A 9,817-nucleotide genomic window follows, 5' to 3' on the forward strand; every position below is an offset into this window, starting at 1 on the left:
CCCAAATTGGGTTCTTTTTCTTTTTCTCCCTCCGGAGGCTTGTTTGACATTGTCAGGGTCAAAGGTCAGCATGAGTCAAATGGGAGCTGTAGAAACGACCTCTCGGTGGTGTATGGGAGGGCAGCTTGAAAGACGTCTGGGCGCCAGGCCTTAGTCTATGGACAGAGCTTGGGAAGGGAGGTGAAGCTACGGCTTGTTTGATGGCAGCCAATACAGTGAGAGGAGGAGGGTTTCTTTCCCCTGACCTCCGTGAGGGGAGGGAGGTGAAATGGGAGAGGGCTGGGCTAAATCAATGACCCGTAAGGCCACGGCACAAGTGATAACAGATGTTAAACAGAAGGTCTGTGTGTCGTGGTGGCCAGCAGGAGTCAGCCCTGAAGGAAATGACCCACCATAAGAGGCATTGTCAGAGAGAGACCTTAAGTGAGGTGGCAGCTCTCTGATTAGGATGGACTGACAAAAGGGCAGCAACTAAGAAAATCTATTTGGTTTCAAAGATCCATTTGGTTTTACAGATGCGGGGGCAGAATATATTCTGCCTAACTTCAGGACGGCCCCTTTCAGAAGGCTGCTTGCTCCAGAGTTCAAGAGGTAGTGGGACAGGAACCAAAAAGGCCAATGGGCAGTCCCATCTGTTACCCAAAGTGGTGGGAAGTCTGTCCCTTTTAGTGTGGGGATATTTGCTGGAGTGGACTCTTGGCGATGCAAAAGGCCGGGCAACATGGGGTCTTGAATGCCTATTTATACGAGAATCAGCTTTTGTATAGAAACACACAGGAGTGTGGATCAAAGTTTAACCATTTTATTATGGGATAAAATGGGGGTATACAGGCACACAATAAAACAGCAGAACACACACACACAGTTCTAGGATATAGACAGTTGTGAGGGGATAGATCTGGAATAGATCAGGAATATAGAGAGGAGCAAAAATATTATAGTCATCTGATCCTGGAGTGGAATGGTCCAGGGGACAGATCTTAGCAGCCCATGCTTAGCTCTGTGGAACAGTTCCACAGACAGACAGTTGTCCAAAGATACTAAACACTGTCTAGAAAGCTGTGGTGAGTGAGCTGGTTCTTTGCCACTTTGGATTTTATTTTGCCCAATTCATAGGAAAGGCAAATCACACGTGTGTAGTCACCATCCAAAAAAGGACTGGATTTATGTTTGCTGGAGTAAACAGAAGTTTGCTAAGTAAACTACAGTTTATGGTCTCAAATTAAAAAAAATTAAATTACTAATTACTCAGATGCTGTTTTTGATCATGCCGTAGGGCTTCTTAAGCTTGGCACAGTTCGACTTATCTTGTTAAACCCTAATCCTAAGGATACAATTGAGCCATATTTTGAAACCTCCAGGAGTGCACGTGGAAATCTCCAGAATTACAGCTGCTCTCCATATGACAGAGATCAATTCCCCTGGGGATACAGTGGCTATTTGGAGGGTAGACTGTATGGAATTATACCCTGCTGAAGTCCCTGCCCTCACAAGACGCCAACCAAAATCTCCAGGAATTTCCCAACCTGAAAATTACTTTAAAATACTGTTGGTTACAACCTTATTGATAGCTGGAAGACCTAAAAGGATTTCGCTCCATTTGGACCATAACTTACGTAGGCTAACTCCCAACTATTCACTGCTTTTCGCAAGCATTTTGGCACTGCAAAACACACACACACACACACCTTTTCTGCATGATGGTTTTTTTTTATGTTTCCTTGCAAAAATTGTTTGTGTGTTTGTTGAAATGGCCTTTACTTGCTCTCACTTGTTGACATTTAATCCAAGTGACATCACGACCCCACCCAGTCTGATTGGTTACTTGGATTGTAACATCATCTCATTCATGATGTGATCTCTGATTAGATCAGATTGCTCACGTCCATGGTGAGGAAGTAAGAAAACAGAAGCGGCAGCCAAAAGAAACAACAGGCCTCAATTGGGACTGAAAACAAAATGAGCATTCAGACACTCCTAATTGTCTTGGGGGAGAAGTTTCAACCCCACCACAATCACTCTGCATTCAAAACCTGGGAAGTGCAGAATACTTAGAGCAGCCCTGGCCTGACGTATTTCTTTTGCTAAAGATAAAGGTGGACTCTCATTCCTCAGGAGAGCAGTGAGGTAGCCATGCAGTTATTTATGAATCCCAGGAGGCTAATCCATTTGATAGTTGGGAGGATGTTATCAAAACTTCTCTTGTTATTCTGGTAATACGTTGAGTTGGAAGAGAAGAAGGGACAGACAACTGAGCAATCTGGGCAAGCAGTGGATTTTTCCAGCTTCCCTTCATCTAAAGACAAAGGAGAGGTGGAGAAAGAACTCGATTAGAACTGCATTATTGCCAAAGCGTTTCCATTCGGGTTGGAACCGGCGGTTTTGCAGGTTGTCAAAAATGACAGAGAAAAATGCCTCCTTTTGTAGGGAGACCTGGCATCTAATTGTTTTGAGAAGAGCTGTTTCATGAAGAGCTTTGCAAAAAAAAATGAAAATCTGGAGAGCAGCTGAAATCCCACAGCAACCAATTTAATTTGTGTGAAAGTGTCCGAGGCAGAAATGTGCGGATGGCTGTGACATGCATCTGTGGAGGCTGGGGGGGGGGAGGGGGAGGGGGTGTTCCATTCAAGTCCATTCTGCATCTCTCATCACTGCCCCCCCCCCAATTTCAATTTGCTTCTGCACTGCACAAATTAAACTCCATCTTCATTATTTTATTCCCTCCTCGTCAGATTTTCCCCATCCAAGGACATATTTTGGCCATGATTTTTGAATCAACAACATATAAATGGTGCAAACAAATGAAGTACATTTCACATATACGTACTTCTTGAATTGCATGTAAAACCATGCATGTACAAAACAGGGATGAGTTTATAAAATCAATAGTAAAAAAAGCCCCACAGAACCAGAGCCTCTGATGACAATATAACTGAAAAGAAAAAGAAATGAAACAGGGACTCATTCTGAATCTGTGTAAAGTGCCATCAGGTCTCAGACAGCTTATGGCAACCCACTAGTGTTTCCAAGATAGGAGATGAACAGACATACTTTGCCATTGCCTTCCTGTGCACAACAGCCCTGGCATTCCTTTGCGGAATCCCATCTAATTACTAACCAGGGATGACCCTGGGCGTTTCCCCACTTACCTTGGTCCAAAGGTTGCTGTGCACAACTCCCAGCGCATGCCATTTCTGGTGCGCTCCCGGGCTTCCCCACGCCATCAAAAGGCGCCGTTTCAAAAGGCGCCAGGAATGACGCGCGCTGAGGGGGCGCAACAGCGGCAGTGTCGGGGCGGCTGCGTTGTCGCTGCCCCTGTAGTGGGGAGTGCAGGGGGACCCCGCGCTACCTGAGGAGAGTAGCGCGCGGCTTAAGGTAAGTGGGAAAACGCCCCCTGCTTAGCTTCTAAGATGTGATGTGATCATGCTAGGCTGAGCCACTCAGGTCAAGGCAAGCTTCACTTCCCCAGTCTGTGTAATGGCTGGCAGGCTGCAGTGGTCAGGAGTCAAGGGCGAGAGTATAAGCCTTTTTGCTAATAGCTTCCTATGCATGCAGTTTTGTTCACAGGAGTGAGAAGCAAATAAAATAATGCCCTTAGTTTTCAGTATGCTGTGGAAGAACCAGTAGCTTGTTCCATGCCCCCACCAAGGGTTACTATCTGATTGAATTGACTTTTATATTGTGTAATCTGCCTTACAGGGCGGAAAGGCAGCATGGAATTGTCTGATCTCATCAGATCTCGGAAGCTAAGCAGGGTCGATACTGGGAAAGGAGACCCCCCCCCACACACACACACACAAGGAAGGCTCTGTAGAAGGCGGCAATGGCAAACCACCTCTCTTCTCACTTGCCTTGAAACCTCCTTACAAGGTTGCCATAAGTCGGCTGTGACTTGACAGCCAGAGGCGGAGCACTCACGGCAGTGGTGGGATTCAAATAATTTAACAACCAGTTCCGGTGGTGGGATTTAAATAATTTAACAACTGTTTGTGGTTGCTGAACCTGCTGAATCCCACCACTGACTCACGGGGACATCTGGGGTCACATGTCCCTGGGTGCATGCCAGCTGGTCATGTGGGTGGGTGGAGAATCTTCCCCCACACTCCTCCCCATGGCCCCACCCTGCCAGGATGCTCCTTCAGGAGCAGCCTGGCTGGGTTGCTGACAGGCGCCCCTCGGCAGGTTCCCGCCGTCTAAGGTAAGTGGGGCGTGGGGAGGCCCAGACAGTGTGTGTGTGTGTGGGGGGGGGGTGCCTGGAGTAGGTGTTTTCCTGGGCAATATTCCCACCCCCCCCCCATGCTTCTGTTGACAGCACTTTACACACATTCAATCTGCCTTTAGTCTCAGTGAGAAAGGTGAATTATGCATGAATGTGATGATGATATCTCCCAATAAAGAGGAGTTTAAATGACCTGATAGGGCAGAGACTGCAGAATCAAGATGGTCCAGGAATGAATGAAGCTGAGTTTCTGATGCAATCTCCCTTGCTGGGTAAAACCTGCCTCCACCCTCATAGGCCGTAATCTTCAATCTCCATTCACAAAAAAGTTTCCTATGACGAGAGGGGAAAAACAATCATTCTTAGCCTTGCCTATTGGCAGTAGCCCAAGAGTAGAGGCCATGATGGGAAAGAGGGGGAGAGTCATTCTCATGGAAAACCTTGGCCTTTCCCCTTCTGATTATTGTTTCCAGGAGGTTAATTCCCAGCTCTTTTGTGTCACATTACCCTAGCGGCATTGCCAGCGTTCAAGCATCACAGGGGCCGAGGCCATAATGTGGTGCTTGGGCCCCATTGACCGATAAGGCTGCCTCTAGTGTATGAAATCCTATCCAAAGCCATGTAAGCCTTGGGTTTCAAATTTTACACTCACAGTTCTGTGGCTGCCAAGGGAGATTGCTTCCTGCAGTGATGTAAAAAGAGGGATACCTAAGTTGCATCTACCATGTTGCTAACCTCTGTTCAGTTTGGATGCCTCCCTGGTCTGATTATTGAGTCTGCTATAGTTCTTCTATGAATTTTCTTTTTCTTCCTTGCAGGACTGTTGTTTTTGTTTGTTTTTTCTTAATGTGGAATTGGTACAATAACACTGGTGCAAGCCACAACAGAGCTAACCCTATAGAGCAGGGTAAGCTGTGACAGCCATTTTGTGGCAGCCATTTTGTGATTAAGCCTGCAACGTGGTCATAGTTTCAGAGGGATCCACTGGCTAAAAGAGGTCAGGGACCCCTACAACACAGCATCCGTTCCTTTGCTTCTTAGCCCATTTTCCTTGCATTTTGTGTACTTTAAAATTGCCTTGAAGGCAATGCTGAAAGGAAATATATAAATGGATCAACTAAACAACAAATCATTCCATTCAATATATTGTGTTGCTGAAAATTGGGAGGGGGGCTTACTGGAACAGGATCTGGAAGAAGAAGAAAACTCAGAGGGCACCCCTTTCTCAATAATTAAACGTGCCATGTGAGCATCTTTGAACAAACCAGAGCTCAGCAAAACTGGAATTGTGGCCCTTTCCCCACTCACCTTTGTCCGAGGGTTGCTGTGCGCAATTGCCGGCGCGCGTAATTCCTGGCGCGCGCCCTGGCTTCCCCACATCAAAAGGCGCCATTTCAAAAGGCGCCAGGAATTACGCGCATTGAGGGGGCGCGAGAGAGGCAGCGTCAGGGCGGCTGCGTTCTCACCGCCCCTGAAGTGGGGAGGGCAGCTGGAGCCCGTGCTACTTGAGGAGAGTAGCGCAGGGCTTAAGGTCAGTGGGGAAAGGGCCTGTGTTCTTGCTTCAGCTGCCAGTTCTGTGCTGGGATATACCTGGAGATTGGGGCGGGGGGGGGGGAGTTCAGCTGGGTATCCTGCCACAAAGACCACCTTCCACAGGATCCATTTCTTTCCTGTTATCTGAAGTTAGGTGTGATTCCAGGAGATCCCCAAGCCCTACCTGGGGCTGGCAACCTTAGTTTTTGCGGTGCTGAAAAGCGGATGATGCTCCCTGAGTCAGATGTGGCTGCACAACCCTGTGATGATGTGCAAATCTTCCGGTGCGTCTGCCTGATGTGGCAATTTCACCTTTTTCCAAAGATAGACTCACCCCTAGGTCAAAATCACCCAAAGAAGGGAGACATTTGAGAACCAAAAGAGATACATGGCGGGGTGGGTCATAGGGGAATGCCGTGAATGCCCCTCCTGGAGGAAAAACATTGAGAGATGCTTTGGAAAAGCTGTAGAACGGAATAGCACTCTGGGGGAAAACTGTGCGTCTGGACAGAGGGCTGGGATTGTCACCAGATTTTTGACATTTTTATAATGCTTCAACTCTTCATCTGATGGGAAAATCCTTTCTGTGTGTGGGGAGTGTGTGAGAAAAACGCCCCCTCCCTTGATTGTATATCTCTCTCTATTTCTGTTGTGTTATGTGTTCTGAAATTGTCCATGCTTTCTTTTCTTTTTTTTTATGAGAAGGATTTACATGATTTATTGCAGCACGGTTGGCTTTCTATAGTTTTTCGTCCGGAACTATGTACTATGAGGAAACACAGCTCCTATCTGAAGTAGTGTCCTGTTTCCAAGAGTTTCCAGATGCATCTGGCAAACCCACATGCTGCACATGAAGACAACAGCCCCAGAAATTCCTGTTCAGAGAGATACCACAAACCTTAGGTGGTACAGTTTTGCATGGGGAATTGTTTCAGAAGTATAATTTGAAACAACGTTTCTAAGACTGAGTCAGTACATCCCAGCCTCAATCTTACTTCACATTTTGTGATCTGCCCTTTTCTTTTGATGTGCTTTCAAAAGGGTGGCAGCGAAAAGGAGCAAAACCTTGCCCTGCTTATAATGGTATTTTACAGGAAGCATTTCTTTCAGCTGAAGATGTCATCACACAGTCAAATCTCATTGATTAGACATGGCATTGTTATTAGGCTAAAAGAGTGTCAGAGCAATGCCTCCTGACTTCACTGTGATATATTTAGTTCAAGGATAGGGGGAAACGATAACTGGCATGACTGGGAGACGATGGCCCTTTCCGCACAGACACTTTAAAACGTTTTGAGTCAGGAAATAAAACATTTCCTCCATGGATTTCTGCATTATTTTTACCCCTGAAAAAATTATTTGCAACCTCAAAAATTTTTTAATTAATCCCCCCTTTAAAATGACTTTGCTGGTTGAAATGTTTTGAAAACAGCTTCATTTGCCTGTGTGGACTGTTTGAGATGTTTCCCACACCTCTCTGCCTCCCCTGAACTTCCTCCTCGTTACTATTTTGTGAGCTCACTCTCCGTTTCCCCTCACCTTTTTTTCCAAGCATTTCAGCACTTTCTTCAGGGGGGGGGGGGCAATCTTTGAAGGATGGACCGTAAAAGGCACAGAGGATCACAGCACCCCGCTGTGAAACATGGAAGCATAAAGTAGACCGGGCTTTTGGAGGGGCCGGCCGCGGTTCCATCGCCCCCCATTGAAATCAAAGCTGCCTGTCTGGACCACCTTGGTTGGGCCCTAATTCCATCCTGGGCCCTGCCTACCTCGTCCCCTTCTTCTTTTTTCTTCTTTTGGCCTTTTAGATCGGGCGTCTGTGTGTGTATGTTTTACACAATTTTGTTGTTTTAATTTACTTATTGTTCTTAACTGCTGTTGTGTTTTAATTGGATTCAGTTTTTATGCTGTATGAAATTGCTGTTGGAAACAGCCATGTTGTGAGCCGCCTCGAGCCCTTCGGGGATGAGGCGGCCTATAAATTTAATTCATAAATAAATATAAATAAATAGACAACGTACTCAAACAAAAAGGGGGAAATTACGAAATGACAACCAGGAATTGTTTCGAGGGGGGTGAGTGCAGACATGCATGATGGTAAAGGAGGGGACTGAAAATGTTTCAGAAACATTTTCAGGTATTTGTGCAAAAAGGACAACTGTTGTTGCAGCCAGCAAACAAAAAAATTACAGAAAAGGTCAGCAGCCATTCATTAAACTGCTGCCCTTCCTGAAAAGCCGTATGTTGAGCTATAAAAGTTTGGTTAAAAGGTTCCAATTACACCTATTTTTTACAAAAAAAATCAGTGTAAGAATATAAGTAGAGCCCTACTGGAAGACAAAAAGAGAGGGCTATACATTCAGAATGATGATGGTTATAAACATAGATGATTTTTAACAGGGATCAGATACATTTTATGGAGGAAATGTTTATCCTGGCTACTAGCTATGGGGACTAAAAGCAACCTTCATGACCAGGTGCAGAAAACCTCTCAATACCAGTGTCAGGAGGCAATATTAGGGGAAGGCGTCTTTACCCTGATGTCGGCTCCCCAGAGTAACTGGTTGGCCACCGTGTGAGACAGGATGCTGGACTAGATGGACACCAATATAGCCAGGATCTTCTTATGTTTTTATGAGACCAGTGGCCCATCTAATCCAGCATTCCGTTTGACACAGTAACCAATCGATTGGCATCCAAAAGCCAACTAACAGGACAGATGGCAATGTTGCTTTTTAGTAGATGGGGACCCAGAGGTGTATCTAGGGAAAATGTAGCCTGGTGCAAAATCTGAGTTTTCTGCCCCCCCTCCCCATATGGGCTGCCACCCTCCCCCACTAAGACCAAATGGTGGGAAGGAGAAGGAGTGTAGGGGCCATGTTCTGCCCCCACATGACTAAATGGCCACAGCTCGGGGTCATTTGACCCCATACGTCCCCCTGAGCAGTACACCCCTGCAAGGATCGCCTTGTTCTGAATGCAGAGATTGTCTTTATCACTATGGCTAGTAGCCACTGGTGTTATTCAATGATTGATTTGACATAAAGCAAATGACCTTAACTGCCTGTCTGCCTTATTTGAATCTACCCCTTTTTTCCAAGGAATTCAGTGGTACACAGAGTTCCCTGATTCATCATTTTGTCCTCATGACATCCCCGTGCAGTAGGTTAGCCAGAGAGTGACTGGTCCAAAATCACTCAATTATCTTCATTGCTCCCGGAGAATTCAAACCCAGGGCTTTCCATCCTTAGCCCTAACCATTTCAGCACACTGAATTGCCACCCTTTTCAGACACGTTCCTGAAACCCTGACACTCAGTTTTAACCTTTAAATAACTAACTGAATATGTTCCGTCTTTGTTTTTCTCAAAGCATGTTTTCTTTCTTTTTTTAATGCTTTTCCAGTCCCACCCCCTCCCCAAAAAAATCCCTCTTTCAAAGTAGCCTGCCTGGAATTTCTTTCATGCCCCATTCCCAGCCTATGTGTATATTTTCCGATGTGTGTGTGTATGTTGTGTGTTTTTTTTTAAAGTTGCATTGACTCAGTGGGGATCAGAGCCAGCTCTGGTTTCTATTACTTATGATGAATGCCAGGGGCTGTGTTTGCGCTCTCAGAGTTTACATGCTGGTTAGGGACCAAGGGAATTTGGGTACCCACTCTGATAAAACGGTTTCGGACCTGGGAGGGAGGCGTGGGCACAAGGTTCAAATTACAGGGCAGGGGTTTGAAGTCCACACACCAGGAGGGTGGGAGAGAAACTTGTCAGGGAAAAAAAATGTCCCGAAACTAAACTCAGTGTAAGTCCCTTCCCGTAAACAGCGACTGTTGCCCTTTCATGTACTCTCAACTCTTTCTGTCCCCGTTCACTCTGCCCCTCTTACGATTTAGTTTAGTGGCAAATCCTGCTGAGTCTTCTGACCTGAAATTTTGGAAGCATAAGCAGAAGAGATGTCGGGCTTCAGGCTGAAAAGATAATCTCAGGAACAATAATCAGAAGGGGATAAGAATGTTTCCTCACCCCACTGCTGACATCAACATGGTGGGTGGTCCCGTGGCTGAAACATC

This window comes from Sphaerodactylus townsendi, linkage group LG12 (assembly GCF_021028975.2).
Source record: "Sphaerodactylus townsendi isolate TG3544 linkage group LG12, MPM_Stown_v2.3, whole genome shotgun sequence".
Classification (NCBI taxonomy): Eukaryota; Metazoa; Chordata; class Lepidosauria; order Squamata; family Sphaerodactylidae; genus Sphaerodactylus; species Sphaerodactylus townsendi.